At 37.6% G+C, this 17,677-nt stretch overlaps 1 long non-coding RNA gene across 1 annotated transcript in view; it reads left to right on the plus strand.

The window, feature by feature from the left end:
• The window catches only part of LOC150105304 (uncharacterized), a 169,813-nt gene that overhangs the window by 85,864 nt on the left and 66,272 nt on the right, over positions 1-17,677 (plus strand). Inside the window, exon 2 of the long non-coding RNA XR_016548474.1 lies at positions 6,232-6,288. This is a non-coding gene — a long non-coding RNA (uncharacterized LOC150105304). The remainder of the gene's footprint in view (positions 1-6,231; positions 6,289-17,677) is intronic.

Raw genomic sequence — 17,677 nt, forward strand, 5'->3', positions numbered from 1 at the left:
TGACTTCAAGACTTCATCTTGTCTGGCCCATGTAGGTTGTACCATAGGAACATGGTTTCTAAAAACATCTGGATTTTGCAGAAGGGAAATTGTCCTTCGGAGATCTGGGGAGGTTACGAATAGTTGGGATTGGCTTGAAAGCCACCTCCCTGATGTTATGATCCTTGAGCACAGTAGCAATCTTGGTGAACAGATTACTAATATGTGCGAAAATCCAATTCCAGCATTGGATATTCTGATTTTAGCCAGGAGATTTATCCGAAAATACTAAAGGGACTTTTCCCCCCATGAAATAAACAAATTGGGACGAGAATATACATAACTAAGAAAGCACACTGACATCTGACTTATTTCTGCGCCAATTTCCACCAATCCAACTTGAGAAAGACAGCTACGGCCGCGAATATTTGAAAAAAGAAGCCACCGCTATAACACCGACTGTGACACATTTATTCATTTTAACTCTTGAAACTCCGAAATGCGGAGTAGATTAAACTTCTATTTGAAACAAATGTTTCAAGTGTTTAGGTTAAATCTGTCAGTAAACTTGATCTGAGTAACAGAAGAATTAACGATATGCAGACTTTACAAAAATATTTTGCTTTTCATTGCAATACGATATGGAAGTCTTCATAGTTGATTATCGACAAAGGATTTTCATCTGAATAACGAATCTTAAAACATATAAATTTTTCCACATAAGAGACTGTCCAAAGTAAGATTCTTACGAAGTCTATTAGGATTTCTCTGTAAAAAAAAGTACGACTGTTAATGATTATTAACGTCCGATGTGATTGCTTTTGTGTTTGCTGAAGGCTTCAAGCGGCAGTTTTGATTTTCGAATAGAGTTTCAGTCTAATCCTTTTATCTTCGAAAGTTGGTCAGAAAAGGATTACAGAAGGCCAGTGAGTTAATATTTATTGAGTTGCTCCGGTTTAGAACCCGCCCGTGCGAGTAGCAAGATAAAAAAACTGCCTCTTTTTTTTGGACATAACAAAAGATACAACAAAAACATTGTTTTGGGGGTTGCTTTTTCTTTTTAATTTTCATTGATACATGAAAATTGGGAGCCATAAATGAACAAATTTCTGCAAGTTTGCAAGGAAATAACCATCTTATTGTAATTTCAGAAACTTTTAAATATTTACCAAGAACTAGATTTTTTGCTGGAAAATATGAGTACAGGATGATCTTTTAACGAATAATACAAAATTACACTGTTCAAGTTTAGAAAAGAAAAATGCGCATTCTCTGACACTGTTTACTGACCACAATTCAGTTTTTGTGACGTTCTTTGTAAGAAGCACATCTTCCAATAATGAATATCATACGTACGTCTCAAACAAATGAACCGTCTGCATGTATTAAGATGTTTGTGCTTGTTGTAAATAATCTTTTGTAAATATTATTGATCAATTATAATACCCTGCTGGTTGTCCAGTGGCCATAATGATGGCGTATGCGCTGATCTAATTGAGTTCAGGTGACGTTGTAATTGCATGCTACCTTTGAAACGTGATCGGTAGAGCAAAGTAATTTGTGTTTATGTTTTGGTTTGTCACGCTCGAAGAAAATAACGCAATCACGACAAACAAACAGACATATCAGGTGTTAGTTACATTATACCTATTATATGTTGGAAGAAATCTTCTAAGAGGACTCATTGAACCATAAAAACACAAGTCAGTAGCAAAGTCTTCCTTATATTGATGTCGCAATCTAATGGCTGGTTATAATCTTAACACCCCCCCCTCCCACTCTTCTTATTCGCTTAATATTTCAGCGATTATAGAGTAATTAGACTGGAAACTAACCGAGAATCCTGTTTTACATCTTTGCTTTGCATTGGGAGAACCATTATTAGATTAAATACTTCTTTCCTTTGGTTCCAGTAGGGGAAAAAAGCACACACATCACGATTCTGCAGCATTTTTTTTAAAATCTGCTCTTAGGAGGAAGGAACAATGGAAACTCTCTTTCAATTAAACTACAATTGAACCCGGACCTCCATTCGCACGCACTGTCCAAAAAGCTACTTTTGAAGATAGTTTCCTTGCGAATGATCGATTAACACTGCATGCGTCAGCAAGTAGCTCGTGCCCTGGCAAGTCGGGGATGAATGAGGGGCAATTTTCTCCAGAAGGTGTAATGGGATCAACTGATAGGAGACAGAGGAAAGGGAGACAAACAAATAAAAACTAAACGGACATAAAAAATGAACAATTGAAATCCAGGATGTTGCTGTGGGTGAGGAATATAGGGGTTCTCTAAGGAGAAAAAAAAAGTTCATTAAATTACAAGCGATGTTATAATGGATGCCCACAGATATTTTTCTCTCCTTGAAATAAGAAATAAAAACCTCCTGATTTGCATCGCAGTTAAGCAACTTCCCTTTGCGCGTGCTCTCCAAAAAACAGCTTTTCGAGATCAATTTACTTGCAATGATGGATTAACTCTTCACATGTAGCAACTCGTGCTCCGACTTAGCGTCCAAAGGATTAAGGAGAAGATGTTTGTTAGAATTTGCGGTTGTGGCTTTACAAATTCTAATCAGTCGGCCAGCTACTGCTCGTTTCAGAGGGTTGGTGGGGTCGACATCGTGTGAGTCCAGCACAAGTGATCCCTTTAAGCGATAAAAGAAGGCAAAAAAACTCAGCCGTATTGTATTCTATCAGATCCTATCGGAGATGGATTCTTTATGAAGCCAACGGTTTTAAGATGCTGAATTCCAAATGATCATTCGAGCTGTCGCCAATTTTTTTCTTTTAAATTTAAGACTGCAAGATTTCAGAATACAAAAGCAACACGATAAGATTTTACAGTAACGAAGGGGGGGGGGGAATATGCATTACAGTTTTTCTTTCTGGGCGATTAAATTAATGTCTTTTAGTTTTATGAACATCATAATATGCAAATGAAGAGAAGTCCTTAATATGTTTGCATTAGATTTTCGACCGGTGACAACATTGCCCTGTTACGTCATTTCTTACTGAGCATCACTTCTGTGGTCACGACAATGGAACAACGAAGTGTCGTGGGATTTTGGAGATTATGGAATGTTACATGGACATTGATTCAAGCAACATTATTCATCGCCACACATTATTTCTGTGTTGTAAAATGTTTGTCACATCGGTGAAGAAGGAAATCATGGTGTAAAGAATTTCGATCTGGTCATATCGATCCGGAGAGATCTGGTTAATGAGAGTTTTAGATTGCAGGTGGGGCTGACGCATTTGTGAAACATCAAATCAAAGAACACTTGTTTTTCCTGAATGTGAGTTGTACTGAGATGCCGAATCGTGTTGTAATACGTTGAATTGTTTGCGTTTTGCATCCAAAAGAAATATTCACATTGGTGTCCAGGTCTGGTGTGCTCCTGTTTCATATCTTGGTCACTGGCCGATGGAAGAATCTTTGCCACCTTCTTTATTGTGGAAGAACCATCCGCCAATAAATAAGATATAAGACACACGCCGTAGTTCTTCAGGCATGAATCCGAACAAGAGAGACGTGATACTTAGAATACCAGAATAGCAACTGTGTTTTGTTTTGCATCTTTTCTGCAGAACTGCAGTTCCACTCAGTTGGATTAAAAGAAAAAAAAAAACAGAATTTTTTTTGTCAGAACATGAGCTATGAACTTAATTAAATTGAGGGAAAACGGTCTTGAAAAATTTCTTGACTCTTCTGTTACATTGAAACTGAGTCCATAATTTGGTTTGAAATTTATCCTTCTCTACTAATTGTCATCAACAAATAGCAAATCCGCTTTCAGCAGTAAAGGATTGAAGATATTTAATTGGTCTATAGCGGATTTTGTTAATCGAGCCCAATGTTTATTTCCCCTATTCCCAAGAAAGAAGTGTTAGAAACTCGATTCTCTACACGGGATTTGAACCAGCAGCCTTTGCGACAAATAAGTATCGATTCTATTAAACTGCTTGTCGGAGTAGCTGTTATTTACATGCCTTCGGCGAAGCATACCTCTTTTTCAATTCATCCACTTTGGTTGTACTCATCATCACAAAAAGGGAAAAAAAAATAGGAAAACTTTTGACAGAAATGATATTAATGTTGGTCGATTGGTAGAGCCTCTGCTACTAATGGGCTCGCAAAAAGTTAAGCAAGTTTGAGCGCGGTTAGTAGTTGGAAGGGATCAGTCATCCGATGCTGTTGGCACACTCTCTCTCTCTCTCGATGAATCTTTGGACTCCCTGGAGGTGTCACCTAATAATAATAATAGAAAACGATTAGACTCGCTCATTACTTTGACCACATTGTATAGCCCAGTTATACTTCTCTTTCTAGCTTATTTGCCAAACTTAACTCAAAGGCCTTCAGATTAACTCCTATCCAGATATAGGTGCGCGTGTGTGTGGTTAGATAATTTAATTAATTTAGTTGATTTAGTTAATTTAACTTTCCTCGGAATATTGAGATAAAATGATAAATACTGTTCTTGTTAGCCACCAATTTTATGAGCGATCGCCCGGTTTCTTGAATTTCAGAAATGCGGTGAGGGAAGGGGCTGCATATCTGGTTTCCCAAGTCTTTCTTCAAATAAAACATGGGACTGTGGGCTTCGCCAGTGCAAATTGATGTCCATCGCCAATTTGCCTACAGGGAAAGAAAAATTATGCTACCAGTATAAGATTTGCTTCTCTTTCACCCTTTGAACTTCCGTGGTAAGCAAATCAAGTTGATTAGAGACTTAAAAGCCCTTTAAAAGAATTAGTATCGTTATTAACCTTAGACACCCTGATAGGCATGCACGCGTTGGCCTGCCATTACCTAATGATGGCATTAGCGCTGCCTGTCCACCATAAAAACCAAAATAATAACAAAAAAGAAAACTAAAAATGGTTATCCACGTCCATAACCTGTCATGCGTGATTCCTACACGTGTTGCAACCTTGCCGGAGTCTACTGTCGGGGTGTGCACGAAGTTATATCCCTGGATATTGTTACCATGACAGCACAAAAGGCGAATCCTGGAATTACTGGCCATCTGTGTGTATTAGGTCGCGCTAACTTTGATAGATGATTCAGATATTAATCTTGAAGAACAATCCTACTTGAACACCGGTGTCAGCATCGTGTGGCCCAGGCCAAGGTCTCCGTCACAAGTAAAAATAAAGCTGTTTTTCTATTCGACACTTTAAAAGTGTGTTTAGCTATATCTTCGCACCTAATAGAGTCCAAATTGCCTTCGAAGAAATAGAACCTTGGCAGAATGGTTCGTGTGTGACCGGAAAAAAATATGAGATTGAATATTGTGCCTTTGTTTGCTGTTACGATGCGATGCCATTTTTTGGTGGATCCTATTTACTTAAAGATTTTCTTTGTTGGATATTATAATTATGTAATTGCCATCGTAAGATGTTTCTTAGGTATTTCGTTCCCAGCTGTGACTTGGGATAAACGGTGGCCACTATCAAGACAATTCAAAACAAGTAAAAAATAAATAAATAAAAAATAAATAAATAAAAAATAAATAAGTAAAAAATAAAATAAAATAAAATTTGCTTAGTCGCCTGAATTCTACAGAAATTTGTAGAATCTTGTGAATATTAAACAACATTAATTAATCTTAGTCATGAAATATTGCAGTTAAGAATTTAGTATTGGAATTCCTAAATTAGTGGGGAAAAATGTCGATTTTGATATGTAAACGTTGGCAGTATTCAGTAAAAAACATTTAATCAAGTTTATTTTTAGAAAACGCGGCGCAATCACATCTGTCGTCTGCGCTTTTTTTTTTTATCGATGTAAACATAACTAAAGCTTAAAGCATAAAAAATCGTCATATGCAAAACGTGCATTCTCACGTGAAGCATAAATAACAAAGATAATTAATCAGTTTTAATTATCTTTCTTATTTATGAATTTTATAGATAAAAAAATTCGAAATTCGTTAATTACTTGATGTTTTCATTTTTTTTTTTTTTTGTGACAGGCTTCAAAGGACAGATGACGTTGTCATAATTTTAATAGAAGTGAAGCGAATGACACTTCATTCAAGAGTTTCGTGTGTTAAAAAAAAAATCCGTTGGGTTCCTGATATTGGTGGCGATAACGATACGTGCAGTGATTCATTCAGCGATAATAATTAAATTTTAATGAATCCAACTGTGTGTGGCTAGCAAACTATGATAGAATCCTCCAAAGACATATGAGTCAAGTTTAATTTGAAACTAATCATATAATCTTAAAATATTCTCTTTTTAGAATCCAATACAGTCGTAATGCTTCTAGTCCGGCAGAAGAAAGGGACTCTATCCAATGGTATGGAATTTTATATTTAGCTATTGACAAGGTTGAACTAATGGCTTAAAGTAGAAATAGGCACAATGAAAATTTGTGAAGTTACATGAAAATTTTGACAAGTTTTCTGGGCTATTCTTTTTTTTTTTTTTTTTTAATGCATATAGCACAAAAACAAGAATAGTACTGTATCCTACCCCAGCTAAATGCGCCGTGTATATGTTCCATATTATTATCCTCACAATTATGATTGCATATGCAAAGGATATCACGTAGCAAAAAAGAAAGAAAAATGTTGAAGCAGGATTTCTTTGAATACATATTATATTCATTAATATAATATTATTAATATTCTTTCGTATTCATATTCATAATATATTATTATTTATTTTATTTTATTTTATTTTATTTTTTTGGCAAATACCCGCAAATATTTTGGCAAATACCTGCTCCAACGATGGGCTGACTTAGAAATCGTCAAAAAAAAAAAAAAAAAAAAGTGCAGAACAAGTTCCGCTAATCGGCGATCTTTCTTGTGGTACGGACTACATGCATTTGTGCCTTGTGTTACTATAATATCATGTATGTAAGAACTGGTACTCGCTGGCATGGGTGCCCATAAGGGATGAGATCTCCATTTTGCAACAAAAGTTGTTTGTTCGAAACCTACGATGGAGATGTTTCTGATTGGCTTCAGGTGGTAGATGAATTTAAATGGCCGAAGTGAGACCGCGCCGTTTATTGAAGGCTGCAAGCTTGAAAAAAAAAAAAAAAAAAAAAACCGTTTACTGTTCAATATTTATAGCCTAATTTGCTTATTTTAGATATTATTTGTCTGAAATTTTTCATGTTACTCCTCTTTGATATCAATATTTATTTTTTTACTGTTCAGGCCCTGAAATAATTTGTTTATTATCCAATCCAGTAGTTTACTGAAGAACGACTGGTTTACGATCTTTTTGCGGACAAGTTTATCGTGGAAAAAAAAAAAAAAAACATGTAATGATCATTTACTTTTTATGCGACTTCTACCCACGTAAAGTAGTAGATAGTGGGTGGGGGATAAGAATGTTTTTTAAATATTGTTTTTATTTTATTTTATTTTATTTTTGCATATTATTGCATACTTTATAAATGCATGACTTAAGAATTTCGAGCAAATTTGTAAGAAGTATTACGTCATTTCCGTTTAAATCTATCATTATTGAAATTAAACTATTATATATGCGTGTGCGCATGCGTGTGATAGGAAGGGAGAGAGAGAGAGATATCTATTATTATGTATCACTGCGCTATCATTTAGTAGCAAAAATCCACATCAAAATGCGTAACACATTAGTATGTTCTCCCCTCTTTTCTCTCTCCCTCCAATGTATACTGATATTTTTGGCATAGAAGTATACATTCCTAATAAGGGATAGTTTTATACGAGTACGGCAGGATTTTCTCATACCGAAACAGTCAGACCAGACAACACATGCAATTACAGACCTAATATACTCCTCTCTCAGCGCAGCCATAGTTATTTCAGTCCCCACCGGGTTTAACCTTAGAGAGAGAGCTTCACAAACGACTCATGGTCAATAGCTTTTGGGTGCAGTGCATTATTATTTATGTTGTTCTGTTCATTAAGCCTGATTTAACAGTTCAATTTTCAGTTAATTGTTTTTGCATACGGATATTGTGATTCCACTGAGCAGAGGTGGCGAATCCAATACTGATGAGGGGTGGTGTGGCTGTTGGGTTTATCTTAAATCAATGAAATAACTCGATCATTAACACGGCATGCGACATTAAGTTTTTTTTTTTCTCTCCCATAATTCAACAGACTGGTCGTGGTCGCACCTTCGGTCCAGCGTGTGTGTGTGTTCGCCAGAGAAGCGACAGGTTGTGTTAATTCACGGACGTTTTCTTGTGCAATGGCGCAAACCAGAAACTTCTCAAATCCAAAGCAACCTGTACCCCATAATTAAATCACATCCTTAATAAGATCCTCGTTTTCCTCCGGCGTGCCGCATCCCCTACAGAGATCTCCAAGGGTATCGGAAGACGCAAGTAGCCGCTCTGAAGGTGGACCTGCTTTGTATGCAGCTCATGCCGTCAAGACGGTTTCCCAGTGCTCCTAGCGGAATACCGTGGAGTGGTAAGAAACGTTGTTGCCTGTGTGTGCTTAATACACGGGCAACCGATGCTACTCGCAGGATTTTTGGAGATCCGTTTCGGAAATCCGTACTTAGAAAGTACGAAAAAAATGAGAGAAAAAAAAAAAGCACTACATGATAGGAAGTTCATTGGCCACGTGCAGGAAGCTCTTCTTAATGATCTTATTGGAGTTGGAAAAAACTAAATCCGGCTTTAATATGAGATGTCTTTTGTTTTGCCACGAAGCATTCCATCACCTAACCACTGACCTTTCTGTTTGTTTCGCCTTAAAAAAATTAAAAAAATGTTCAATTGCTCCTGGGCTCGCACGAGCATCTCCGCTACACCAAAGAGAAACCTTCTTCTGTGCATCTACGTTTTCTTTCGTATCCTCTAACCGAAAACTTGATTGATCTCATTTTGGGAAACTTTAGAAGCTCCATGATGGCAGTGATGGATTGTGGGTAATTAGAGACGTGAAGTGTGTGTTCTTGTGAATGAACATATAGGACGTCGAAAATGGCGGAAGTGAAGACCTTTTATTTTTTCTTTCTCTACATTAATATGAGACGCATTGCTACAAGAAAATACAAATGATTAGAACTACACGCTTTTGAGAGTTTTAATAGATGTAGTTGGATCACCCAGAAAACCAAATTTCTTCTGCTTATCGGGATTTTTAGCGCATTCTTACCAACAAAAAGTTAAGGAAACCACACCTAAACTATGCAGGTTGTGACAATTTAATTTTTTTTTTCTAAAGCAAAGCAAAATTTTATTCTGATTCAGTTCGTGTTTTTTTCTTAAGATTTATCAGGTTTACCAAATATAACTCATTGTCCTAATAGATCCTAGGACTTGCCATTAAAGCTGTTAATACTAGGACATTTCATTCAATCAGAACCAAGTGGACAAATTCAGTTGTTATAACGACTGCATTTGCGTCTTCCTCCATGACAAAAATCAAATGTAGTAATGGAGCATTCTAGTGTCAGCATGCGACAGGAAAAGCCACAGCAACAGATTCTACGGAGTTGTTATAATAGGATACTTTTTTTTTTTTCACTCGTGTCTGTTTACCAGATGACAATTGGAACAACCATGATGAAATTGGAAACGTCGATTTAAAAATCATAAGCTAATAGCTACACCAGCCCCCAAGTTAAGAAAGAACTACAGCCCAAGATGCAATAGCATTCAAAAAAATACTATTGCGAATGTATCCCGTTGTCTTCGTGGCGTATTCTCTTTACATATATGAAAAACGGGGTAGGAAAAACAAACGAAGGTAGAAAACGGTACGATAAAACGGGATCGAATCCAGAACCAAAGGAGGAACTGTTCTACTAGAGATCAGTGCTGCATCCTGTGTAGGACAGTCCTTACTTATAAATCCCGCCTCAGCGCGTGCTGTGAGGTATTGTATCTCACTATCCACGAGGTATTTGACAGTTGAGAACATTTGAAGGTGATGTGTAATAACTGCAACCATCTGGATGAAAATGAATAGAGAGGAGGGGGGAAATACTGCATGCATACAAGCTTCAACTACGTGTTAGAATAAAATTCGTGGGTTGCCTCAACCAGTGGAATGTTAGTTAGGTTTTAATTTAAAGCAACCGAAATATTTTTGTCTGGGAGTTACTTTTCAGCGAAATTACTGTGTGTGTGTGTTTACTATATTAAAAGTGGGAGGATTTGTAGAATCTTTATTCTTTGTCCTGGAAGAAAATAGTATGGAATGCAAACGCAAAGTATTTGAATCACGTGAGTGAGGAAGTGCAGTCCTGGTAGTGACTTCTCCTTGAGAATGCCACGCAGGAAATGTATTTTTCCCCTAATTACAAGAGGTGACATAAGAAAAATAGGGATGTCTGAGCATTCTGTTGTGCTTGGAATTCTCAAGAACAAACTTCTTTGTTCAAGCACGTGCCTTTCTCTGTCCCCCCCCCCCAGCACTGACAGCTACTGCATCTCGCGCTCATCTCTTCGTTCGTTCTTTGTGTGCGCACTCACACATGCATAAATCATGGGCCATTTCTCACAGAAAGAGATTAATTCCCGAAATTTGGTCAACGTCCACGCCCTCTCTTCCACAAGAAAAATGCGAAGGTTAAACTGTCAGGCAGGGAGATTTGGTCACGACTGTGGATGAGAGGGGAGGCCCAACTGTCTGCCTCCTCGTGCCTCAGTCGGGGGTTGTCTGTCTGGAAAGAAACCAAAAAAAAAAAAAAAAAAAAGTGCCGCCCCACGTGGCGTGGCGGGCCGAGACACGCGACATACATGCTCTCCTGTTCAGGCTGTAGAGCGTAGTACCGCACGCGCGAGCTAGTGCGCGCGCACACACACACAGAGATTCAGTTTTTTTTTTTTTTTTTTTTTTTAAATCTAGCAATTTGTCTTGGTCAGAATGCGCTCCCTCATATGCATGACCTTTGTCCACCGAAGATACAGCTAGTCCTGCACATCGCCCGAAGATGCCACTGTCACAAATTTCTTTTTTCTTGGAATCTCTTCTGTCTTGAGTCACACCCCTCTCATCGCCAGCGTAACTGACTTTGCACTTCTGAGATGCAGCATTTGGCTAAGCAATGAAAGAAAGAGATGATTCATAGGAAATCTGAACGAGGACTTCATTAGGCCCAGGGAAGAAATATGGCGACTTCATTTGCCTTGATGTATTGCAATAACCATTTCTATCTATAATTCTTCACAAATTCTCCAGACGCTTTCTCTAAATGAAGCGAATCATTGTTTTAATAAAAGAAATCTTGGAGACGGCTCGAAAAGAAAAAAACTCCGAATCCACCCGTGTAATCCATCGCATCGCTCTGCCCATATAGTTCGGCGGTGGTTTGTTTGCATGTCCATTCGAAGGCTGTTAATTGAACGTCTTCTTGTGGCTGCTTTGTCTGCCTGCTCTGAATGAGACCGGTTCACTGGCCTTCAGTTGAAAGGCCTCTTATAAATGTTCTCTGCATCGTAGGAAGGATTTTAAATTCGAATCCCATGCCCCGTGCATAATTGTATTTATGGAGAGTGCTTCTAAAAGCAACTGGCCATCCAGTTATTTTGCCTATAGATTGGGACTTGCTAAACTCAAATATCAGAAAACAACAACAAAAACTTTTGCCGCCAGCATTTCAGCAGGTTAATGTTCTTTTTCGATCACCGTGTTTTGTCCGTGGTAATCTTAGGCTGACACCATAACGTACGTTGTGCAGCTACAGTAGAGTCACCTGCTAACCCCCCCCCCTTCTCACCCTTCACACCGGTGGTCAAGGTTCGCTAGTTCGGAGGATTAAACTACTTCTTTTGTCCTCCCCACGACAAACAAATACATAAATCTCGTAGGTGTGCGCATCCACGGATAGCGGGGGTCATGCAGACATCGAACCGGCCGAATGTGGAACAAACATCAGGTCAAGGGACGCCTCCGGACTGATGAACCGTGAGTCACTACGCTTCGATACTGCGGGAAGTTACGGTACTTTCTTGACAGCGGGTAGGAGGAGGCGTTTCCGGCAACCTGGAGAGTGATGAACGCTAGACAGGTGGAACGAGCGAACAGAAGTGAGCTGCGACCGGTTCGAACAAGTGGCGGATGTATCGACGGTAGATTTAGTGTGCAGTACTGCTCGGCATTCAGTTCTTTTGTAACGTAGAAAGTTCACGTGATTGCGAACAATAGCTTCTAATTTTAGGGTCTTTTCAATGTCGTCAGCGCAGAAGAGCAGTCAAGTGGTTTCTTTTGGGCACAACTAGTCACTCGCATGGCCACTTAGGGCGCCACAGTTTAGAAAAATAGTCTGCAGAAACCAGCTTGAGACTAGTGGAGTTGGAAATTCTTCGGTTACATCCAAGAATGCATTTTTTTTCTTATGTGAAACCAGTCACGTGTGAAAAATAGGTTCCGAATTATTCCTTCTGAAAAGATTTTTAATTTATCAAAACATCAAAGCATCAAAACTGTGCTTTGAATATCATTTCTAACTTCCGTGCCTCCCCTCCCCATTTCGATATCTTCATTGTGTTTAGTCTATCGTAAAACTGTTCTTTGTGGCAAACCGATAATCGTCAGCTTCCATTTTGATCCCTTTATACGATCAGCGCATCAAGATCGCATCCCAGGTGACGAAAACGAGAGCTACGAGACGCTAAACAGGCGACCCTGACATTCAAAAACCGTTCTCTACCTCCCATTCTTGTACGTCCCCGTTTAGCCTCGTATTTAGGAAACTGTAACACGATCGAGTCGGCGTAAACCTCCGCCCGCTCTTCTCTTCATTCCCTACTAATCAGAATAGCAGACCGGTTCCACGATTTGCCCAAGGACGTATTTAATCAAGCCCTACCCCCCCTTTCCACACAACCAAACTCCTGTCACCGTAGTCAAAGCCACTACTCTCTTGATTTACGACCAGGTGCGTTAGCATCTCCCTTTTTTCTTAACTAAGCAGTAATAAGGAACATCAAACGGGTAGAAAAGAGGAGTTAAAAAAAAAGAACGAAAAAGGTCTTTAAATCATTGGCTTCCATAGAGGCAGGTGCCGCTTTCTTTACTCTCTGAGGTAATGGAGTGCTTTGTGTTGGCCTTTTTTCTAACCTTCGGAATTTGTCTTTCGCCAAAAGAGTTTCATGAAATTGCTGCGCCTTCAAACACGAATTCTACAACTCCACAAATAGAGTGCGTTGTGTATTAAGTGGTTCTTTGTTGTCCGCACCATCGCTGTCGGTAAGGTGTTTTGTTTGGGACAATTTTTTAAACTCATTTTGATGAGTGTCATCAGTCCTGGGCTCATGTTGCTCAATCAGTGTCACCTGGAACATTCAATTAAGTTCTGCAGTTTGTTCTGATTCACTGAGTGACCAGGAAATAGCAACCAATAGAAAACCAAATTGGAATTCTTTTAAAAAATATTTCCTGAAAAATTTATTGTTTGGCTTACGACCTTCCAGACAAAATCTGTCTGTTATGACAGAACTTCTCAAGACAATTTCTCACTTTTGATTCATCGGCTTTGAACTTAAATCTCTTTTAAGTCTTGTCAAAAAGAGCAATAAAATATTTTGATTGGCCAACATTTATTGAAAAAAAGCATATGAACTGGATTTAATTACTATTTTTGGCTCTTTGATTCGGGAACAGTTTTTTACATAAAACATATGCCTTATAATAATAAAAAAAAAAAGCATTTTTTTACGTTTTTGACCTTTCGAAAGTTTTTGGCCTTTATTTTTGTATTTTATGGATGATTTTTCACCCACTTGGCGTCAAGAAACAAACTGAAGTATTAAATGAGTCGCCTATAAAAGATCTCCAGCAAATAACATCAATTCACAGAAATACTTACGGAGTTGCGGCAAAGTCAACACTCCACAAAACCTTCTGTCCAGTGTTTGATTAATCACTTCTGTGTGAAGTATCATTCTTCTCCACAAGTCTCGTGTCACTCCTGTCTTAGTCGAGCACCTTCTCGACTCCTTTTCGATTCCTCTTCATTAGATACACACGTAAGGCACTAGTGGGTGCTGCCATACAAGTTTGAGCACCCTCGAAGAGGAGGTTGACAGATTTGGACCCTCCCTCCCATGCCATAAAATCTAAAGCTTTTTTTCTATGAGTTTGAATTCGAAAGCTTTATGTTCCATTTGCATTTATTATCGTCCACTCTTTTCCAGAACGATTACAGGAATAGTTGGCGTTCGTGTAATGAATTTTAGTTTTACTTGCAAATATCCGACGTTCTGTTATTTTGACTTTTTTTTTCCCAGTTTCACTGCCAACAGTTTTAATAGGGTGGGATTGGAACACCGCATATCTGCAAGTGTAGGCGCGGTATTCTTACTATCGTCAAAAAAAAAAAAAAAGAAAGAAAGAATGCCTAAAAAGAATTAAAACATAATTTTAATGCAACCCATTGGAGTATGTGGCAGATACTGAAACCTACGGATTATTTGGATTCTTCCCTCGTTTAGTATTCGTTCTTCTGATTTCAGTTGTTGATATCACGTGCAACAACACAAATAGCTACCCCACCTTCAGATAACATGTTTGGTTACTTAGAAACTTCAGCCATTAGCTCTAAAGATAGGACGCTGAATGAAGTTGTCTTTATCTTTACAGTTGTATACCCCTGTTGCTTTGTAACATCTTTTCATTTTTTTTTATGTAACCCCCGCCCACAAAAGGTTACCAACCTCTAGTACATTAATAAGTGGGCTACGGGAATTTGAGAAATTATTTTTATATTATTTATGTTGTTTTTCGGTGTGTGTGTGTATATATATATATATATATATATTTATTTATTTATTTATTTATTTATTTTTTTTTTTTGCCTAATCTACAAATGTGGTCCAGAGATCAAATATGGGACATTTTTAAGTTTTCTAATAAGCGAGGTGATAGTGTTACATCGGACGTTGAAAATCATTACCCAACTAAAGACATTTACAAACATTCGCAGCCTATTGATTGGAAAGCGAATACACTATCCTCTTGGACAAGTCCGGCTGAGTTGACTTTTAAAGTAAATGAAAAATAACAGAACTGTGTGTGTGTGTGTGTGTGTGTGTGTGTGTGTGTGTGTGTGTGTGTGTGTGTGTGTGAGTGAGTGAGTGAGTGACAGAATGATCATTGACTCGGTTAACATACATAGTTTTATGAAAAAAATTGAATGACTAGAACCGAGATTTAATTAAAAAGGTTTTAATATAAACACACTACTAGTTTCGGCCTGTAACAGCCTTCTTCAGGTGACATTATAAAAGAAAAAACACTAAACATTGAGGGTTAAAAGACTATGAACAACATAGACAGTCTTTATACATAATTAGCATGAAAACGTTCTAGTTGTATTTGAAGCTGTTCTTTCATTTGTTGCATTGTTGGGAGAGTGCGTGCTTGCTGCATCACGTGAACGCCAGTACATGATTACAGCTGAATGACTATCTGGGAGGTTGTAGCTTAAGTTGTTATTTAGATGAACAGGATTGAAGATGATTTCTCTCTATTTCGTCACTGCAACGGAAGATGTTTGTAGATTTTTCCAGCAGACTTTGGTTATCATCATTAGGATTAGCCGAGAAGAGGATATGACTTGATAATGCACTTGCTCGCTGTCTCTTGTAAGTAATGTCTCTCATGTGTTCTTCCATACGCATTTCGACAGATTTGTCTGTCTGCCCGAAATAAGGAATATCGCAGTCACATAATATTTTATATACGCCAGGGTATTTGAGTTGATGATGACAAGGTTTTGGGTGACTAATTAAGGAACGGATCTTTGGAAGTGGAGTGAACAAGGTTCTGATATTGTATTTTTTTTAGAACTTTTGCTAATTTATGTGAAACAGTACTTATGTAAGGAATAGATATATTGCTTTTGAATCTATTTGTTTCTTCTGAGTGATGTCTGGAAGGATTAAGAAGGAATTTGTTAATGATTTTCTTGGAATATCCATTAACTTCAAAAGAAGTTTTCAGATGGTTTATTTCTGTAAGCAGTTCATTTGGATCATCAAGAAGAGAACGGGCTCTATGTCCCAAGGTGGAAATTATTCCAAGCTTATGAGGAGGGAAATGATGGGACTGACTGTGCAGATATCTGTTGGTATGTGTGGGTTTTTCTATATATCGATATTTTTAGTTTACCAGAAGAGCGAGTCAGTTTGACATCAAGAAAAGGCAAGGAATTATCCGTTTCAAGCTCAGCAGTAAACTTAATACTCTGATGTTGGCTATTGAGATGTTCGAGGAAAACCATAAGGGATTCATGTCCATGGCTCCAAACAATGAAGACATCATCCACATAACGTTTCCAAACTTTAGGTGTTAAAATAAAGGAAGAGATAGCCTTGGTTGCAAAATCTTCTAAGTAAATATTTGCAAGAACCGGAGATAAAGGATTACCCATAGCCAGTCCATGATTTTGTTTGTATATATTATCTTGAAATTTGAAGTAACCGGACCTGATGCAATGTGTAAGCAAGGCTAACATTTTTTTGGATAACTTGTCCTTGAGTAATGTTAGGACTTCATCTGTTGGGACATTAGTGAACAAAATAGTTATGTCCAAGCTAGCCATGATGTCATTTTCATCAACTGTAATATCCTTGATGTATGTAACAAATTCTGTAGTGTTCTTGATAAAGGAAGGTGATTTCCCTGAAAAACTTTTGAGGTATTTGGCAAGGTATTTTGAAAGATTGTATGTAGGAGAATCGATACCTTCTACAATTGGGCGTAATGGGGTGTTCTCTTTATGGATTTTAGGAACACCATATATGCGGGGAATTAACGGATGGAGAGAGCGTAGAGATAAACGGACGTTTCGGGATAATTCAGTTGTTGTTTTTAATAAGTTGTTTGTACGATTTTGAAGTTCACGAGTTGGATCTCTCTCAAGTATTGAGTAGGTATCATTATGTAGTAATTCAATCATTTTATTCTTGTAATCTTCGGAGTTCAGGATGACTGTTGCATTTCCTTTATCTGCAGGGAGGATGATTATATCTCTATATTATAGTTATATATTATAGTTTTTCATAAAACTATGTATGTTAACCGAGTCAAAGATCATTCTGTCATCTATAACCTTCATGACGAGGCTTCTATTATCAATAATAAAAGAAACTTCAACAAGACACTAAAGAGGATTGGACTAAACATTAACAGGTTGGTCTTCTTATAACGTTGCAAATTCCATGCTATCTTTCCTAAATTTATATGCTTTAAAGAAAACATAACAACTGAACGTGCGAAGAGAATCTATCATAAAACTAAATTAGACCTACTGTCTGAAAGAATATCGGATACTAAACGCACTCTCGCTTTTCTTTTCAATAAAAAAAAAACCATAGCTGAAATACTGGAAGAATCTCTAGATAATGAAAGTTGGCAAACCTTTAATACATACTGTGAATCTCAAGCAGCCAGAATACAATATAATAAAGTAAATCTTATAAGAAAATTTGAAACGTTAAAGAGATTACAAAATAATAGGAACTCAAAACCACACATCAATATTGACAAAGTCGTTATCAACAAATCCTCCTATATACTTTCAGATGTAGAACAAAGCATCCTTAGTAAAGGTCTAAACTTCATTCCTTCCCCGAAATTAATACCAAAGGAAACACTACTTACAAAAATAGAAAGAGCTGCTTCTTTTCTCCCTCCACAAGATGCAAACCTTTTACGTATTGAATCAATCTTTATTATCAATAACGCAAAACCACCTGCAGACAACATTACTTCAACTGA

The sequence above is a fragment of the Typopeltis vanoorti genome, chromosome 6 (genome assembly GCF_054136105.1).
Source record: "Typopeltis vanoorti isolate ZY-2024b chromosome 6, IOZ_Tvanoo_1.0, whole genome shotgun sequence".
NCBI classification, from domain to species: domain Eukaryota; kingdom Metazoa; phylum Arthropoda; class Arachnida; order Uropygi; family Thelyphonidae; genus Typopeltis; species Typopeltis vanoorti.